At 37.0% G+C, this 22,002-nt stretch overlaps 1 long non-coding RNA gene across 1 annotated transcript in view; it reads right to left on the bottom strand.

The window, feature by feature from the left end:
• Positions 1-22,002, bottom strand: part of LOC122789277 — a 1,405,129-nt gene that overhangs the window by 1,044,707 nt on the left and 338,420 nt on the right. The window contains exon 2 of the long non-coding RNA XR_006362798.1: positions 5,400-5,483. This is a non-coding gene — a long non-coding RNA (uncharacterized LOC122789277). The remainder of the gene's footprint in view (positions 1-5,399; positions 5,484-22,002) is intronic.

Below are 22,002 nucleotides of genomic sequence, written 5' to 3'. Positions count from 1 at the left end.
TATGCTTCAGGAAACTGTATGCTAGCACAAAACCTGTTATTCTAGCTGCTAACTTAATAATGGCAATATTAAAAATCTTAAAACTCTGTTCCTGATTTTGGCCATTTACCCCCCCCCCTCCCCCCACCATCATTTTCAGCTATGTCCAATCTTCTTAAGCAAAAGTTGAGAGAGATGCAGAGGGTTACAGTGAGTCACTTGTTTTGTTCAAAAAATGCATGTTGATGTGAAAACTGTTCTGTTAAAATTTTAAATGACTAAGTAATAGTTAAAAACTGACCCTTGTTCTGAGCTTTCATTCTGCTATTATCTTTTCATAGATTCATACTAGGCTAATTGCCCTCATGAGCCATTTTAAGCCTAGCCAATTACCCCATGTGATAATCAAACCCTGCACCTTGTGCTTCTAAGGTAGGCACCTTAACCATTACACCAATCTCCCCCACGTGCTATATCCAAAACTTTTGATTAAAGATGCTGATCGGTATGTCTTAGAAACACTCGCATAGGCATTTCATTGATACTGCGAGCTTGAGCAGCCAGAAAAATATGATTTATTAGTCAAACTGCATTTTTTTCTGGCTCCCTGAGCTTATGGTTTGCTCAGAAATGCAAATGATCCCATATGATTGCTACTCCAGCAGCACTTTCAGGTAACACTGGGCAGCTGTTGAAAGGGGAAGGGGTGGCACCCCAATCACCCTATTGTTCCAGCACCCATGTTAGCAGTACATAATATTAATAACATGTTCCCAATGTAAAAACTACCAGGCCTTATTTATTTACTTATTAACTAATTTTAGAAGCAAATACATATAATGGGCTCATAGTTTTCCAATGTTCTCCCAAGTGATTGATTTAAAAATTAAATCTATAGTCATTTTAATCAAGCTGAATGATTCATGCATGAGCATTTGGCACATTTAAACAACAGTTAACATCAATTTGCTTATGAACATTTTTATTCAATACACCTGCACACTGGCCTGTTCAACATTTCCCCAAGGAACTTAGATTACAGGATGCATTGCTTACTGAATAGCTGAGAATATCTGTCACGATCAGTAAAAAAGCACTTAATGAGTCACTGGTTCAGCTGCTGAACAAACTGCCCTCTAGTCTGAAATGTCTGATCCCCTTGTTAAATTTCAAGGAAGTACAAATGGAACACTCTTTTAGCAAAAGAGGCAATTATCTGCATTTAAGAAAAAGAAGAGGCTTAACTGGAAAACTGACAACAAATTAATGTAACATATAGCAATGTATTAAAAATAATTGCAATACACATTCTAAATGTGATTCTGGGGTATGGTCTCTGAGAATTTTTTGTTTATACATTCTTACTCTCCCCATTAATTTTGCTCTTGTGGCAACTGCTTTCTGTGTATGCCATTTAGTAGCATACTGAGTTTGTTGGTTCTCAGAGTGTTACTAGAACATGCATCTCTGTTTATTGGTTGTGTGTATATAAATGTAAAACTACTTTTTCTGGTTATATGCTATACTTGAAATACTAGTGCATCAATACAGTAATATTCCCATTACAATCAAGGGTGAAGCTAGGCACACTCAGTGTACTCAAATGAGTACATCTTTTCTTACCATATCACAGCTATATTATGGTTCAAAGAGCACATATGACTTACAACTGACTAAACTAGTGTTGGATGTATGTGGCTATATGCAATATGTGTACTTGACAGGCATGAGCCTCTAAAATAACCTTTTTATGGTTATAACTGGCAACAATTGCAAATAATGTTTCCCTTTGTAAAGTGTATACCTGTAAAAATTTAAGGTATGAGTGTTAAAAACATTTTCAAATCATTGTTAGGGGACAACCACATGAGGTCTGAATGCTAAATATACATTTCTGGCCCTAGCCCTGATTACAATCCACGCCAATAAACAGTGCAATACACTTACTGGAACTTATCTCTACAGAATTACAGAAAGTTACTTTCAGAGGTTAAATATTATTATTGTTTTACATGATATTTGAGATGTGATGAATTTGTGTTGAAATTAGTCTAGGATGGGAAAAGGAAGAAACAAAGAAAGAAAATGCCAAGTCAATAATTTGTCACGTTACTGACATTTTCAGCTTATTTTATGGTATTCTATTTATTTTATTTACAATGGCTTAGCTTATTTTTCCATAGAGACTTATGATAAAAACATTGCTGTCAAGAACACCAACAATCAAAAGGGTTTGCAACAACTGACTACCCTCATCTTTGACTTTATTAAAATGCTTAGGTCCAAGGCACTGGAATAATAAAACACGGAATTATTAATGAAGCAACAAAAGAGAAAAACAGTCCGTTAGATGCAAAAAGAACAAAACGCCAATAAAATTAGATAAAATTGTTCAGCAAAACCAGCCGACAGAATTGCTGGAATACAAAGTATGACTGTTAGGAAAGGAATTCATTAAATTGAGATCAATAAAACATGATCTAAGGGAACTCTTAAAGGAGCTCAGTGTGGAAGACTTCAGAAATGACCATAGCAGCAGGTTCTAAACAGCAGAGAATGAATAACAAAAGTTTCGGATTCTGCTTGAGGGGCTTACAACAGTAGCACTCTCTGGGAGGGATAATGCAATCCTGGAGGAGAGTGCAGATAAATAAGTTCTTAGTGGTAAGAGTGTTCCAAACTTTGCAAGGACAACAAAATTAACAACTAGTCATTGAAATGTGGGATTCTCTGTTGAGCCACTGCTATTTCTGTAACTCTGGCAAAATATATTGGTAATGTACATAACCAGTGAGTGGTCTAACTTTACAGTTTTTCACAAGTTGTAATTGATTTAGCTTAGTGTCAGAAAACCGCAGGTATACCTCTTTACAATTGTCATGGCAAACAGAGACTAAGACCTGATTTATTTAATCCTGAACAAGTAACCAATCCAACAGTTGTTGAAGGTCTATGCTGCAAATATAGGCACAATGAAAAATAACAAAAACCAGTATGACCACCATGGCTAATAGCATCACATTTTAATAATAGCAAGGTAGGTGTTTTCATGCTTACAACCAATTCTTAATCAGACCTAAAAACTAAGATTCCAGCGAAACATTTAAGTACATAGCCAACCAATCCAAGTTGCTCTTTAAAAACACAACCTATCATATTAGTGTATCAATTTATCAATTTACTTTGCATCAGTGCTGGTTTAAGAGGAATACATCCATTTAAACTTGGATGCCTATCAGCTTGTAACTTCAGAATCCATTGTAACGTGGCCTTCTCCGTAAGATTTACCAAATCACCCCCTCAGTCATTTAGATGTATACAGTGTAATGCTCTAAAGGAGAATGCATGCCTTTGATTTTCTTTGGCGTGTTTAACTAAGGCATTCTTCTCTTTGTCCACCTTAATATCATATAAATGTCTCAGTATTCTATCTTTAAACTTTTTATTAGTTTTACCTACATAGAAACTTGGGCACAGGCTACATGTGGCTAAATAAACCACATCTTTGGTATGGCAATCCACATAGTTATTAGGTTTAAATACAAAATTTAAATGTGGATATTTATGGATATTAGATATAAATGAACAAGTACAACATGTGCGACAAGCGTATGTACCTGTTCTTTCTGATAGTATATTATTGTTCTTAAATGTATTAATTCTGCATAATTGTCTTTTTAAATTCAAAGAGTTCTTAATGAGAAAATGGGGAGACTTACCCACAAAAGAAACTGTCTTCTCATCTAGTTAAGAATTTCCAGTTCTTACCTACATCTTTGGTGTATCTAGTACTAAACTTTATTCTAAGATTTCTATTTTTACTAGTCTCACCATAATTGTCAGTACAAACACTTTGGAAGAAGAAAGTTCTGTAGGTAGTTCTTCCATCACAAATTTGTTTTTTTTTTTATTTTATCCAACATGGTTTTATCATACCCTCTCTGTATTTTTTTTCGTCATAAGCCCTAATGTATTTGTAAAATCATATTCCTGAGTACATAACCTAGAAGTTCTCAATTATTGACTTTTTACAATATTAGGATAAATGTGCCTAGGATGCATCCTGTCTTGGGTTATCAAATTATTTTTCCAACACTTCTTATGATATAGTGATGTGTTCATTCGTCCAGTGGAATCAATATAAAGATATGCATCTAAAAAATCAATATCTATTTGGCAACATAACATAGTAAACTTTAAAAAAATCAGTGGTACTATCTAGATATAACACAAAAACATCTAGCTCTTGTTTAGAGCCTCCCCATATAAGAAAAATATTGTTGACAAAGCAACAATAACATTTTATATGTCTGAAATACAAATAAGCCGATAACACATTTTTATCCTCCCATTCCTTCAAGACTAAATTTGCAGTTTGTACATGGGGTGCCCATGGCAGCTCCCCATTGCTGTAAATATATCATACCTGCATACATAAAGATATTATTGTTTAATATTAATATTCAGTCATAGGATCATTAAGCCCTCCAGTAATAAACATCACAGTACCATGGTAACACCAAAAATTGGACTAAAAAGAACCCACGAGGCAACTGACTATAAGTCTTTACTAAAGCTACACATAAACTACCTTTTCAGCAATTTTGGAAAACCAGAAGAAGCACTCACATCCTGTTCACCTGCATATGACAAACAAAACTACACAAAACCTCAAGTTAAGAACCATAAACTACACAAGGCATATAACATGTAAGAGCTATTGTCTTTATTGTAGGAAAGACTTTCTCAGAATAAAACAAGTTTAAATAATGCAGCTTTACATATTCTAACTGCACCTGGTCACATGACAAAAACACCAAACTACTTTTCACTTTCAGACTTGATGTTCAGTTACAGTTTAGCTGTTGTTTTTTTAAGAATGCATTTAATGTTGATATTGCCTTTAGACCAGGAGGATTGCTGGTTTTAATATTAATTACAAATCTTTGATAAACCATTAGTTGTAAAGGTAATCTGAGAACATAGAAATGAGATGTAAGCATTATTGTTAGATAACTGCAACTGAAGAAAATCTGCCCAACACATGAGTATAAAACAAATTACTAAATACTCATCTTCTGACTGAATGAATCATATCCTACTTTTGTTGCACCTTACTGCGTAACTAAGGTATATTGTTATGCTCTGTACCTATGAAACCAAACTTTGGATAACTAGAAATAAAGCCATCATACACTCTGTTAATAATCTTAAGATACAGGGGGATTCCAAGATGGCCACTGACAACTAGACATGCATTAAGCTGCAGCTCCATAAATTAAAAGTTTAATCTGCAGCAAAGCCTAAACATTCTATGTCTAAAAGGTAAAACCTGCACAACCCTGGCACAAACAACACATAAGAAGCAAGGAAACAGCTTTACCTAAAAATACAAAGCTAATTTTGAACTTTTAAAGTACCTTCTAATCCAGCAGGGTAGCAGTGACTGGGAGTGTGTGGCAAGGCTTGCTCAGGTTTTACAACTCAGCAGCATCTGAAAAAGACTTCAAAACAAAAAGAAAGATTACTATGACTAGCACCGAGGATCAAAGTAAGTAACTAATGGAAATACAAACGTGCAAATCAAAATTATCTACAACTGTGACTCCTAAAAAGGACACGGCAAGCAAGAGACAGAAAATGTCTAAGTCGCAACAGGAAACTAATAAAGTTTCTTTAAGAGCAAAAAATGAAACTCATACTCAGTAGAAGATATAAAAACAGCACTACAACCACTCCAAAATGACATTCGTGAGTTTTCTGAAAAGCTTAGTTCTGTGGGAAACAACATTGAACAAACTGCGGCAAGACTAACCTTAAATGAAACTAAGACTGAGGAAAACACATCTGAAATCAAAACCCTGAAGGCTACAATTAAAACCAACAAACAGACCATAAGAGAGCGCCAATCAAAAATGATAGACCTTGAAGCAAGAAGCAGAAGGAACAATATAATTATAAGAGGGGTACATGAAGTGTTTGATCAAACCCAACTGAATACAATAATCAAAGAGATTGTGGAAACAACTGTGGAAAATAAGAATATAGTAAAATAAATGATCATTGAACGTACACACAGATCTCTTCGGAGAGCTCAGGATGAAACTGTACCAAGATAAATCTATGTAAAAATACTCAGTGCAGCACACACCTACATGATCTTAACAGCTGCTAAACTGAAAAGAAACATAACTTTTAGGGGCAATAAAATAAGCATTACACAAGACCTACCTCCGCCCATCAAGCAAGAATGCCAAGAAATAGCCCCTTTCTGTTCTTATCTAATTAAGAAGAATATCAGATTTCAAATGCGTTACCCTGCGAAACTTATGTTCAGCTATAAAGATCAAAAATACTGTGTTCAAAACAAAACTAAAGCTAAAACCACCTTCATCAAGGCATTCGGAGATACCCCTGAAGCTAAGAAATAGCACAGCAGCATAACCGGCAAACTAAAGCTTAAGCCAGCTTTTTAAAAACAGTTATGCTTTAAGGCTATAAAACATTAATATAGCATTTTGCATATGTGAATATTTAACTCCTGCATTCTGGTTACAAAACATGGTGTATAAGCAGCACATATCATGGCCAAATGTCTGTTTAAATGTAAAATGCAGTCCTACGGTCAAAAACCACATAGTAAATGCATTACCTTGTAAAAGCAACCCCTTTATCTCTAAATACTCAGCAAACAGTAAAACTCCTAATAAAGCTAAATCAACCTACATAAGAAGTCTACACAAGCTCTACACATTTAACTCAATAAACCTAAATACACTGTATAGCCGGAAATCGCTAATAAATGAAAATGAAGCAAGAAAAGAATATATGAATCACTCCCAGCCACAGAAAATATCCAAACAAGCTTAAATAAAATAAATTTGTCCTGGTCCCCTTCAATAAACACATCACACTGAATGACATTTGATGACCTTTATTAATTTCATAATATAGCTTTGTTCACCAAATTCATTAATTACAACTATTCATAATATAATTGATTCTAAACACAGCATAACCTCCTTGTAATGTTAATCAGGGCAGTGTACCTACTCACCCTGCCCCAGTAAGCAGCGTCCATACCTCTGCTCATATACTTTACTTATGAAGCAGCATCCCAACTCACTTCATACACCATTTATTAAGTTACCTTCCACCAAATAAGCAGCATCCTTACCTCAGCTTGCTTATCTATTCCGCAAGATTCCTCCAGCTGCTCATTTTACTTTCCACAGATCCCTGAAATGAACATCCAGACACCAGAGGGGGAACAGAAGAGGGCAAGCCTATCCCTCTTCTCCACCAACCAGCCTGACCAGGCTGTTCCCCCTCCCGTCTACCCAAAATTGTTCAAAACCTTACTTCCCATAAAGGGAAAAGTCAAGCCAAACATCATTCGGTGTACCCAACACAAACTATAATCCCTTGAACTCAAATTGACACCTAGTCAAAACAACTAGTAATAAGTCTCACACCCAGGCCCCTGTCAACTGTAGCATATCACCTTATTCCACCAACTACCCCACTCTGGATGTGCAACACTCAATTACCATAGGGAATAATCTAACTCCAAAACTTCTAACCTTAGACCAGCACCCCTTGACCTAGATCCTGAAAACTCACCTATACTCAGCAATGAAATACTTTACATGCCCAGCCATAAACACCCTCCAATTCACTCATTACCAAACCATTTTAACCCCTGTTTGTTCCTGGCCTTTCCCCTTGAAAACTCTTTCCTTAAGTTACCTATACCACTAGTAGGTAATTAAGACCTGTCCTACAGCTGCCTGTCTTGCAACCAAGCTTCCTTTAAACCTTCTAACTCCCCTGTAACCATGCACCCGGTTTCTAAAACTACCCCAACACAGCCACCTACCATGCTTCCTAAAACCCTGTCTATAAAATTCACCCCAAACCCCAGTGAGATCCTTGTGCTAATCTGTAAAGCCTTAACCTGGTATGTAACATTAACGCTATCTACTCAAGGGACAAATTTGTCACCCAGAAGATACCACCCATTAGGAACAAACTCCAGCATCCTGTCAAACCTCATTGTCCCTTCCCCCCACATATGATTCAAAAAACTGGATGAGTTTACACAACCACCCCAAGGTTCCAAGAAAGCAAGAATTGAACTTCACTGGCTTGCAAGAGCCATAGGGCTTTAGCCTAATAAGTCCCTGTGCTCCTTTGAATGTCGTGACTCTACTCATCCCGTGGGATCCCCACCCTCTCTATAAACCATCCCTGACAGTTTTCCCCTTGGCCCCCCCACCTACCTCTTCCTTACTTGCCCCTATACCAATGCAATAATCAGCTCCCACTAGTTAAACACACAGCTCTAACATGACCTACTAATGTGATTAATCAAATCCTCCTTGTGACTCATTCCAGTGGCAAGACATCCATCCTATCAAAACATCACCTTTCAAATCCCCTTTTCAAGCTACCGCATGGTGCCGTCTGCACTTCAACAATCTGCAAAGAAAAGAAAAACACAACAAATTCTATGTGCACACACATCAATAATTACTTGAGATGGAGGCACTGACAAGGACCCCTGCCAACCCATCAAGTGTTTGCCCAAATCTGTACCAAAATATGATACCAGCCCCCCCCCCCCCTTTTTTTTTACTTTGACTCATATCCCCTTGGACAAGAGTGATAAGTGCTACCTGTAGAAAAAGAGCTGAACTTCTCTAGCTTGTCACCTTCCCCGAGCCAGTAGCCTAATAAATTCCTATGAAGCTCCACTCCACCTACCTGAACCCAGTCCACATTGACATGCCTTAATGAGCACTAAATAAAATGCATTACCTGTAACCTCATAAAGCCCACTGCAATGACAAGCCCATAAAACATTAAAGGTTACCTTATTAAAATGGCAGGAGCACATCATATCTGCCTGAAATACTTGCAGTTGCCCAAACGCCAGACAACCTAACATGTAAGAAAGCAAACAAATCAACGGCCCGGGAACAATAAGGCAAATGTTTTTTTCATTTTTTTTTTTTCCCCAAGCACCTACAGTACACTGCGCATGCACAGGCAAACTCTTCCCCCACCAGACTCGCAGCCCGCGAAATGGCCATCTCTATTTATAATAATGTTGGTTGTCTTGATGAACCTACCTTCTTTGAAGACACCACATATATTATTTTAAATGTCATACTATCTCCTTTACTGTTTCTTTCAAAATGTTTTTGATGTTCTTACCCCTTCTGTATAGAATTTTAGGGGATGGCCTTAACTTGTCAGTTAATCCAAAACCTCAAATACTCCTCCCCAATTTCTCTGAAACAAAGCCTGATATACGGGTGAACACCTCTCCAATTTTAAAATATTTTGATTGTGGAGCTTTTCTCCTCGGGCCTCTGATGAAAATGGGCACTTTCTAGGCCAGTCCCACTTTCCTGGTAAACAAGTGTCAACTAACTCAATGCTGATTTGCAGTATGTGGACTGTTTTGGGAAAATTATATTTTGAGGAATACCACATATTCCCATAGATCCCGACATAACGTTTTAGGACAGCATCCAACATGCAGTACTTTGGATTATGACTTCCAGCTAAGCCAAATAAAATGGATTTGTTTGCACAGTATTATAATTCACCCATGTTCACACTAATAATCCACTCCGATGAAGATCAGTGCTGAATTCCAACTCGCTGAAATCTATCATTGTTAATGCACTGTTGTGGTGTCGTGTTTGAGGTGTTCATGCAGTTATTTAACATTATAGGATGACCTAGTGATTCAGGTACCCCTAAAACACAATTCTCTTGTCACACATTAGTAAACTGTTTCATTATCAAACCAGGTAAAATCAGTGATAGGGAACAGAGAAATGCTTACTCTGCACTTGACCATCAATACAATTTACTGACATTATGATCCCAATAAATTCTACCTGCTAAGTTAGTTTGCATACCAAAGCAAGACAAAACGAAGTGCACCATGATCGTCAGTCACGGCCATTGACGGCCAGATCCAAGAACTACGCCAACCTTCCTAAAACAAAATTCAAGGTTTTTTGTTTTTCTCCTTTTCTCTCTTTAACAGAGCTCCACCTAATGAGAAGATGCGACCCTCCCAATGGCAGTAAAACCCATGCTGCACCTGCACCACTGGGGTAGAAACCCTACTTGCCTGCTCAATGAATCCCACATGTCAGAAGCCTGCAAAACAGCACCGTGACTCCAGTGAGCCCAATGCAGCCACAAGAGTCCTGAAAACCCACAACAAGCCACCCCTGATGAGCCGAGGATGTCATCAGCAATCAAATACCAAAAACACACTTTTTTTTTTTCAAACTGCACAAACTGAAGACACAACAAAATCCCCACCCTCCCATGACTGGACTGAACACAAGCAATCATTACTACCAACCTCTAGAATTGATCCTCATTCACCTCCTCCATACCCCACCACATTAAGGCCTACCAGACCACTCTTCCCTTCAGGTCGTCATGGACAAGAGCCTGCTGTAACAAGTTCACGCCAAAATGTGCTTGCTTAACCCAGCTACACTAAACTAAACTTCTTAAGCCCCTCCCCATCCTTATCTCATTTCCTCCCAACCATCCCTGCCTTCCCTTCACCCTTTCACCTCCCCAACCCACTTAACTCCCTCTATTATTAACCTACTCCCCATGAAGATGTCCCGGGACAACTTAGTTTGTTGCCAAACTTCATTTACTACTTTTGCTGATCTGGAGAGCTGTCTGTGTGAGCAAAAACTGGAAGTAACAATACCCAGATCCATGTAGTGCTGGGAGGTCAAATGACAACTTTCTTTGAAGGTCAGGAGCCGCAAATCATTACTGGGAACTGCAAGGCTAAATATACAGCATTAAAAGTAATCAGAATCAATGGAAATATGTAAGTACACGAAGAAAAACCTCTTAAGGTAACAAAATAAGACTTTTATAAGTACAATTAAAAGATTCCAAGCAAGTGCTAGGCAAATGTCTAAGAAATGCAGTTTTTCTTTGTACTGTCACAAGTTTTCAAAAATACTTCCTGTGCTATAATGTAAATGTATCTTGTAAGTGTCAAATGTGTAAAGATAAAGATAACTTTTTATTTATCTACTGAACTTTGCATGAAAGATTTGTCTGTTTAGAATACAACACGTTTTTGCAGGACTTCTGCTTACATCTATTATAGTTTCCTTTCTGGTCTGTGTGTTAGATATGTAAAGCTCTTTAGTACTAAGTAAAGTTAAAAAGCTGCCCTATGCAGGGGACAATACATGTGGATTCAGCAAGATGTTTCTGTTCTTAAAAAAATAATGTTCTTCTCTAGTTCTTAAAAGCAATGTTAACTGAATGTCTGCATGCTCTGTATCTATGCTGTTATCCAGTAATGTGATTGTATTAGTAAGGAAGACTTAACAGCTCTAGCGTAATCATTAATCAGATTTTTTCATGTTGTATTACACTGCAGTTGCAATGTGGTTAGGAGGTCTGCTGGAATTGCACTAGGGGTAATGTGCACATTAATCACCAGGTTTAAAAGTCTGTGGTAGTGGTGCTGCGGTAGCGTTGTCACCTCACAGCAAGACATTGTCACGTTCGATTCTCAGCTAGAGTGTCTTCTGTGTGGAGGCATGCGTGAATGGGCGTGCCTTTGTTGAAGGTTGTGTGTCAGGGTTGGTAACTCGGCACATAAAAATCCACTACCAAACATTAGCGGACCGGAGTTCCGCTGTGACACAACAATCACCAGGTTTAAAAGTAGTTAAACATTCGCAAAAGCTGAGTTTTGTTCCCCTTCAGTTGTTTCTAAATATTATACTGCAAAAAGGGGTTCAACGTTTAATGTAAAATTACTTAAACACTATTTAAGCCTAATTAAATAAACTTTGTTTAATTGTGCACAGGCAGGTTTCTTTAGTTAAAGATAAAAAGGGGGTTGTAACTTTTTAAATGACTCTCCTACAAACAACCCTCAGTTGGAAGCTAGTCCTAAAAATTTAATTATTGCAATCATAATGCAGGCTTTACAAAATGTTTTTCTTTTTATTTATAAAGTTATTTACACACTATTGTGTAATGATCTGTAAATAGTTCCAACAGGTTTTTAAAGCACACACTTCATTAAGGAGCAAGCAGCTGTGTGTCAGGCATGATTAGCGTCACTTGGAACGAAGTAAAGTTCCTAGTTATTATCTCTTTTTTTACCAGGACTATAACAGCCCTCCCAGAGGATATTCAAACAACACACTAGATTTAAAATATAATACCACAAAAAGTAAGGGAGATAGGTGGCCAGGCACGGTGGGGGGGGGGGGGGTGAGCTAAAAAGGTTGGAAGCCATCCTGTTCAAATGTATGCTACCCAAACAGAATTTTCTTCATCACAACAATTACTTAATTCATTACAAATATAAAAATAACCTAAGGCCACTACTTTATCTTTATACAAAGGATATATAGCTAGGCATGTATATAGTTGATATTTGGAATGTCAACGGGTTAGGTGATAGTAAAATGTTAAATCTAATCCTGCACTTAATCTATCAAGCTAACTCCAGTATCATATTCTTACAAGAAACACACCTAAACAAAGAACAATGGTTAAAAATTAGCTTAAGAAAATGGATCAAGCAAATAATTTCATCAGGGGACAGCTTTGCTACAAAAGGAACTCTATTATTACCAAAGAATCCTTTCAAGAGAACATAACTAACAGCAACTAAGATACGAAAGGAAGATGGTGTTTTTTCACTAGCACGTATCCACAAACAAAACATGATATTCTCTTCTTGAATTTATATGGCCCATGTTCAAACCAGCATTTCTTTTTATACGAAATCTATAACATGCTCTTAAACTTTCCCAATCACTCTATCATTATAGAGGGGATTGGAATTGCCTAATTGATCCACTTACCGACAGCTCTAATTAAAACAGAAAACAACCAGCCCAAGTCACATCAGCTCTAAATGATCCTATACAAAATCACAACCTTGTCGACCTCTACCAAAATTTGGACCATGACAGATCAATAAACAAACATACTTTTATTCCCGTCCACATAAAGTATGGTCAAGAATAGACAATTTCCTGATCTCCTCGAACCTCTCTAGGTTTTGTCAAACTTACGTAATAAATAATAGAATAATCTCAGATCACTCCAGAATCACAATTACTCTTAATAAAAATCTCCAATCTCTTAAACAGCGAGGCCCCTACAACCGGTACTTAAATAATAACCTTTTAAACCATAAAGAGCTAATTGAGGAGTTAGGTAAAACTATAAAACAATTGGACCAAGATACATCACAAAGCCAAATTCCATTAGACATTCAATGGGCAGCCACCAAAACTGTATTAAGGGGAATTTTAATACAAAAATCTTCACTGTGTAAAAACAAGAGCAAGAAAAGATTAGACTTCTTGAATCGCAATTCACAAACATTGAATTACAATTACAAGCCCATCATTCACAAGAATTAGAAAAGAAATTACAACATATTCAATAAGAACTCTACACTATACAACTAAATAAACACACAATAAATGAACTGAAACTTATATAACTACTCTGAATGGGCACACACCCCTTCTAAGGTACTTGCAAGTATGATAAATATCAAAAAAACTCTCCATAATATCCCAGAAATACACTATAAAGATAGAATTCTACAGAACAATGAAGATATAAATAACTTGTTCTGGGATATTTACAACAAGATTTATAACCCTGAAAAGCATAAACATGTGTCTAATCTACAAGAGAAGTTCTTAAAAAGTTTAAAGTTTCCACAACTTGATGAAGAACAATATAACTTACTGAACAGTCCCTTGTCAATGAGTGAAGTAAAAATTGCAATTAAAAAACTAAAAGTCAACAAATCCCCAGGCCCTGATGGATTTACAGCTATGTTCTACAAAAAACTTAGCCACATACTAACTCCAATACTGTTAAAACTCTACAACTTTATTATAGAATATGGCTTTACAGACAAATACTTAAATAATTCAAAGACAATTTTAATACCAAAACCTAATTCAGACAAACTAAATCCTATGAATTACAGACCCAATGCCTTATAAATCTTGACAAGAAGATATTGTCTTCATTGTTAGCTAACAGATTACAAAAAAGCATTGGACAAAATTATTTTCCCAGAACAATTGGGCTTTATGAGAAAAGACAAATAAGAGATAATACCTGTATGTTAGACACCCTCATTTCTCTCTTAACTAAAGACAATCATCCGCACTTACAATAGATGCCTCAAAAGCATTTCATAATGTGGACCAAGACTTCCTTTTCTTAACAATGTCATACTTCAACTTTCCCACATCATTTATAACCGCCATCAAGATGATTTACAACAATGCCACAACCACACTAAGCATTAACAAGAGGTATTCTAAACCTATCAAAATCACAAACGGAACTCGCCAAGGTTGTCCATTAACTCTGTTCCTTTTCAATATATATTTAGAACTGCTATTACTCCACATCTACTAAAACACTTACCACCATTTCCCAAGGGTCTATAACACAATAGTAAAATACTCAGCTTTTGCTGATGACCTAAATCTGTACTTCAAACTTCCAAATACAGACTTACCAAAAATACTTTCCTCAATTAAACAATTTTCTACAGTAGCAAACTACAATATGAACACCAAAAATCCTCCATATTCCCGCTAAGCTCCATAAATCATAAGGCAGCATACTTCCCTTCAGTTGATATACCTTTAACATATAAGCTAAAATACCTAGGCATAAACTTTTCTCATACCTGCAAAGAAATGCAGAATTCAGATTTCCTTAAAACATGGGATAAAATGAGGCAAGACATCTTAAGATGGGAAAACTTAAATTTATCTCTTCGATCTAAATATGCCATTATTAAAATGGATATTCTTCCCAAAATACTATTTTAACTAAACTCTATTAATCTCAAATTACCAAAAAAAACTACTTACAGCAATGGAAAAGGCCATCTCCAAATTCCTATGGCATCCTAAAACAACAAGAATAAGCTACAAAAATCTTACAATACCAAAATTAAAAGGTGGGCTGGGGCTACCTGATTTCAGCCTATTTTACCTTATTATAAAAGCAAACAGGTTGATCCAAATTGCAGAGTAATATAGTTAAAAAAACTTGGTACCCAGTATGGGTTAAAATATGAGCAAATATACTAAATTCCATAAACATAAATCCAAAAGCTGTTCCTTTTCTCCAACCCAAACAGAAATCTTTTTACAAATTACACCCAATAATCAAAAATGGTATTATTGCATTCCAATCTCTGTTTCTATCAATCAAGCTGCAGAATTCATTAGTGCTGCTACAACCTATACATATGAACCCAAATATTAAATTAAATAACAAAATGATTGATCTCACACCATTCCCAATAATTAAAGAATTAACAGTATGAGATATCCTACAGTACAAGGAAGATACACTTGATAAACTAAAAGAAAAATTCAAGACTTTAGCTTGCTATAATTACATTCTTCAACAAATATCAATATTTGTTTGTGACTTTCGGCTTTTCCCAGTTAGGGATCGCCACAGCGGAACTCCGGTCTGCTAATGATTGGTAGTTGATTTTTACGTGCCGAGTTACCAGCCCTAATGCACAACCTTCAATGAAGGTATGCCCATTCACGCATGTCTCCACGCAGAAGAGGCTCTAGCTGTGAATTGAACCGGACAGCGTCTTACTGTGAGGCGACAACGCTACCTCAGCACCACCACTGCGGATACATAATAAACCTAAAATATTCAAACCACAAAATAGAAATACAAAGTATAGAGAATACCCAAAAGATAATCAAAGCTCTAATAGCTAAAGAAAAAATGATTTCAAATTCCTATAAATTAGTAAATGAGTTAAAACACAAATCTGCGCTACTCTACTCAAGATACTGGGAAAACAAATAATAATATCACAATAATACAAAAACAAGAAGCCATAAACAATACCTTAAAACTTACACCTTTCAAAAACCTCATATACACACAACTGATAATTAACAATAATGCATACAATACCCCAGCTGTTTTCAAAAACTTTACTTACAAAAAAAGCCCACTGTGCCCCTTCTGCTCTAGGGAGGATGTGGATATTTTCCACATGTTCTGGAGCTGCGAGAAAATCTCCAAGATCTGGTTTTCTTTGAGAATGCAAATAGAGAAAGTTGGATATGCAAAAACCACTCTCTCTGGGGAAACAATGATTCTGCATATAATTCCCAGTTCAATCAATGGAATGGGCAAGCATATCTTAGTTAAAGTACTTAAATTTTATATTTCCAAGAATTGGGTTAATAATAAAAACATCTCATGGAACAACTTTAAAGACATGGCAGTTAAATATATCACCTCCCACAAACTAGCTACTAAAAGTATTAAAAAAAGAATTTACTTCAAACATACTGGAATTCTCTCCTAGAGACTATTTTGATAAGCTTACAAAATACATAAAGTTAAATGTCAAGTAGCTGGCTGATATAGAATAAAAACCTCTATGTTTCTGATCATAAATAGTTGTATCACTGACATATAAAACACACTTCTGGGATATCAGCAAAAGGATGGCTTCCAACATTGTGCATACTGTAAATATGTGATTAGTTTTTATGAGCTTTTAAGTTTTTTTTTTTATTTGTTTTGTTTCCTTTTCTTTTTCTTCCATTCTGGGCAATTAAAGGTACCCTGCATATACTAACCCAGTTCTCAATGTTTTATCATAACTCTGCTCTACTGTAACACCTAGATATGTTGTAGTCTTAACATTTCTTGCAAATGTTTAATGCTCTTTCTCTGGAAAGTGTGGTTACCTTTACTCATCTATGTAATACATGCTGTATTGTCTGTATTATTTTGTTCTCATATTTTTATTTTTGTACTTGTGGAAAAATACAATAAAAAGAAATGTTCAAAAAAAAAAGATACAGTCAGTAGTGTACTATATCTTGATTGATTTAATGTGAGGTATAGGAGATGTCCTTAAGGAAGATTACCTGTTGGTCACAATATTACATAAATCAACAAAAACTAATGAAGACCACTAGCTGATTTCTTCTTTTTCTTTGACAAATTTGTGGCTCTGTGAGACATGACAATTCAGGCCAATGCTTATTTCATTTTTCCATTAATTTTATCCCGATGGTTAGCTCATTTGCCCATTTTCTTAACGACATGCATGCTAATATCGCTTGTTTCAAAGCGAAAAGGTGAATGTAGATGTGATTTTATTCTCAACTAATCTCTTTAGTATAATTTCATCAAAAAGTTTTAAGAATGCATATTTCTGTTGCCTGGAAAATGTATCTGTTCTCACAAAAAGAACTAAGTCTGAAATTAAGATGATTACAGAGGTTGTACCCCATCTGTTCTGGAGACAAAAGGGAAAAAATAGGCTTTTATCAAGTGTAACCAAATGTTGATTACAGCTACAACTGTGGGATACTTCGACCTGGTCAGTTTATGTTCTGATGTGATAAGTAAAGTAGAATTCATTTACCATGCCACCCTCTCACAGAGATGCTGTCTGCATTACTACTCTGATGTGACTGAAACAACCTATTGAACTTTTGCATGGCAGCTAACAACTCAGCCATGTCATTGGCAAAAGAAGTCAAAATTAGGATAGTGCAACCTACTGCTGAAATAGGCCAGGAGAAGAAAAATGCCATGTTGTCTACATGTATTATGGCAATAGATAAGGCCTAGAATTAGTGAGAAGTAGGTGGAGAAGACACAGTATAAGAAGCCAAAGCTATCTACTGCCACTGGTTTTGCTAAATGCCCCTGATACTATAAAACATTTTTGCTACATCCCTCATAAAGGTTGGATTTTCTGGTAAAGCAGTGCAGATTACAGTCAATAGCATGAGACATTACAGTTACATACTTCCTATTTGTTAGAAAATGTGTGTTGATGTAAAACCTGTTCTTATATTAACTTGTAAGTGAATTACAGCAATTCTTAAAAACTGTCCCTGATTTTGGGCTTTTGAAATGTATGTGTCCCCTGTGCTGACTTGTCACAGAAATTAGAACAAGACCCAGTTTATTCACTTGCAGAACATCATTACTGTCCTTCATGTTCCCATAATGTTTTGGTAATCATGCAGTACTCTAATAAACAAGTCTGTACCAAAACATGTATTTCTTCAGGAAAAACCCTAAAATATGATGATGATGTATTTAAGATAAAAACTACAGTTTTTTTCTGCCTTTGGGATTTAATTTAATCGTCTCTGAGAAATATTCTTTTTGTTTGCCTAAAAAAATAAATAATGATCCCAAATATTCTTACTTAGAGTTTAAATCAGTGGTTAATGTTATCAATTCTATTATTTATATATTTATGCTTTTTAAATGGCAGAGGGAAATCTACACATAACTTTGTACCATGGATGCCTTCTTTTGGCATTATGTCATCAGAACCAAGTCGTTAATTCCCACAAACATAATGATCCCTTTGATTCATGTAATTTCTGTGACTGTCCTAGCCATTATCTTCATGATATCTTGAGTTTTTGTTGAGGATTACCATTGTATACCCCTATGTAGAGTTTACAGTATTTGAGATAAAGCATGTCTAAAAAATGAAAGTCCCATATGTGATGCGGCATGCTGTATGGTAAATATAGCTTGATTTGATGTGGAGGAATTTTTAAGTACAGCTCTGAAGGGGATGATGAGGAACTGTAGCTCCATTATGTGGTGGGGGGGGGGCTTGATTTTCACAATTTAGGAGCAAGAACAGAGAAAGGCTGGTTGGTGCAGTGGAACCTGATTTGTTGAAGTTGGGGGGGGGGTGTTTGGGATCACTAAATGAGGTTGTAGTATGTGAATGTTTAGCATAAAGATTGCCAGTTATTGCTGGGAATAAGTTAGGAAGGAGAAGCGTAAAGATGAGAGAGGCCAGTAGTAGGTCTAGTCTGTGCCGCACAGGGAAACAATTTGCTTTTCTGAGGATGAGCCAGTAGTGCTCATAGGGTCATAGGTTCATAGGTTCATAGGTTCATACTAGGCTATCTGCCCTAGGGCATTTATAAGCCTAGCCAGAATGTGGTTGGCTTTCGCCACCCATTTTAAATTTATTTTGCTATGCCCTTTTTCGAGGTTAGTATACTGTGCCTCTGTCTAACAGTGACACAGAAGTGATACCCGGGGTAAACCTATGATCTCCCATCCACTCATCAAGATTCCTCTTGAAGAGAGTCAGTGAGGGACTCTGCCTAACCTGGACTGGGATTTTATTCCAGAGTGAAGGGAGCCTCTGGGTTATGAATCTGTCCCTCCAGCATGTCCTATTTATTTCAGTGCTGAGGTTCAAGTCTCTCGAGCGTAGCTCGATGGGATTTGGATTTTCTGAGGTGCAGCATGTCCATTAATTCCGGGTTGGACATGGCTTTATACGTCAGGCACAGATCGCCTCTGAACAGGCGGTATGCCACTGAGTAGAGCTGGAGTTTCTTTAACCGTGCAGCATATGGCATCTGTTTGAGCCCTTTGATCCTCTTGGTGAGGAACTTTTGGGGTCTTTCCATTTGCTGCAGGTGTCTGGTAAGGTACATCCCAAAAGGGGCATTGTACTCAATTATGGGCCTGATGAGGGATGAGTAAAGAGGCACGATGACGTCCCCTGATCTAGATGGGAATCCCTTCATGATTACGTGGGCTATATAAAATGTTTTTCGAACCACTTTGGCCACGTGGTTGTCAAATGAGAGATTGCTATCAACTTGGGTCCCCAGGTCCCTAATTACTTCTTCTGTACTTAATGGATTACCACCTATATGGTAATTTGTGGGCACTTTGTTTTTGTCAAAGGGGATGACTATACACTTTTTGGCATTTAGCTTGAGGCCATGGCTCTGGCACCAGTTGTCTGTTTCTATGAGGCCCTTTTGGAGGATGCTTGTGTCGGCTGGAGAGTCGATTATGGCACCCAGTTTGCAGTCATCTGCGAACTTGGTCAGCCACAGTCCTTCCATGTTGGCCTGTACCTCCGAGAAATATATACCGAACAAGAGAGGTCCCAGGACTGAGCCTTGTGGGACACCACTTGTAACTGGTTTGGAGTCTGACATGGCTCCAGCAATTCTAACCATCTGGGTTCTGTCCTTGAGCCAATTTGCAATCCATCTAGTGACATGGGGTTTATATTTAAGCTGGTGAGCTTAGCTATAATGCCCGAGTGGGGTATTGTATCGAAGGCTTTTGCGAGGTCCAGGTAGGCTGTGTGGACCACCTTCCCCTCGTCAATGGCCTTGGTGATTATTTCAAAGAAATCAACCAGGTTTAAGAGGCAGGATCTGCCCTTAACAAAGCCGAACTGGGTAGGATCCAGTGTTTGTAGGTCCCCAATATCTTTATTTATGAGAGGAAGAGTTAGTGATGAAGTAACAGATTTTATTTTTGATAGTCTGTAATGAGGATGAGGCTTTCTTAGAGGCTGTAGCTATCTTGGGTAGTCCATATCTAAGATAGACAGAAGGGATCCTTTGTCAAAAGCTGCCCTTATTGGGTTAGATAGGTATGTTGAGAATATCTTGCTCAGAAGCAAAGCTAGTTAACTTTTGTCCTTGATTTATCAACATGTATATGGTATTTTAGTGAGTGGTCTGGCAACAGACCAAGGTAATTGAAGTAGTTATTTGTTTCTATTGGGGTGACACACTGGTTATTGACATTGAGTGACTCTGGTATGTTTTTGAGTAATGCAAAAAAGCATGTTTTTTTGTTTTGTTTTTTGTTTAAAGGAAACACAAACAAACAAACACACAAGCATTTAAAAATATAATAAGAAAACATCACCAATAAAAACTATAATTGCATGTGAAGGCAAAGCACCCAACACCCCTCTTGGAATAAGCTGCAACGTTTTATCTGAATAAATATTGCATTCACAAATAAGTTTACAGTATCTTTGAGTAAGGATCATTTACCACAGTGTGGTGCCCACGCTATATACTCAGAGACATATGCCTCATATTGTCAGACACAACTTATACCCGACTTTAATTTGGGTGGGATACTTCTCCATAATATGTTTAAGTAAAGAGAAAGGTTTCTACAAATCAACAACTTCCACACAGCAAACATATGCTTCATCACCTATTGTGAATCTTAGAACAAAAAGACTCTCTAGAGCTAACACTGCATTTTTCGGGTCTATATCATAGCCACGAAAGTCCTTTTCAGCAAATACATAAACAGCGACACATATTGTGCAAACCGCGAATACACCAAATGCCTTAAACCACGAAATTCAAAATCTCGAATCGTCATAGTTGGCCAACCCCACTGCCCGCTACATACTACCTACCCAAACAAAATAAATAAACCACATACATAGACTAACAAAAACCCTACTTCTAACCCTAAACTAAATCTTGCATACATTACTATCTATGCACTTACCTTAACCTGCACCCTAACCATAAGGTCCGTAACTATCGCACACTTACCTTCCAGAGCTATATCGCAGAAGGACCAACTATCACGATTTGACATTTCAGATTTCGTGCTTCAGGACGATTGGTGTTTTCGTGGTTCACTGAATAAGTGTCAACATTTCTGTATTCGCGTAAGTGGACCTTTGCGGTTTTAATAGGGAACCGCATTTTTCATCTTATCACAAATACAGCAGTGTTATCTCACATGCACATTTATCCATCTGTTTAACATAGTCCCAAGCAAATGAGATTGGACTACATTGTTTGCTTACTTTTCTCTTTCTGCTTGCTGTCAAGTCTTTCTGTACAGGACGTCTATTTATCCCAGTGAGGTAGACACATTGGGGTGATATCTGATTGGGGGGTGTTACAGAGGTAAACATCATGGTTGCTTGTGTCCTGACCAGCATTCTGGCCTTGAGAGTGCTTTTACTTTGACTGGCCTAGTCGTTTCCCTGGAGGTGACAGGAGCACTTCTTTCTCTACAAGGACCATGATAACCTTTAATGTGTACATGCATATTCCTCTGCTCACAGGCTTTGGCATCATGTTAGCATTCAGCCTG

The sequence above is a fragment of the Protopterus annectens genome, chromosome 1.part2 (genome assembly GCF_019279795.1).
Source record: "Protopterus annectens isolate FY-2018-M chromosome 1.part2, PAN1.0, whole genome shotgun sequence".
Classification (NCBI taxonomy): domain Eukaryota; kingdom Metazoa; phylum Chordata; order Ceratodontiformes; family Protopteridae; genus Protopterus; species Protopterus annectens.
Note: the sequence above shows the minus strand (reverse complement) of the source record. Positions and strands in the feature narration are given on the sequence as shown.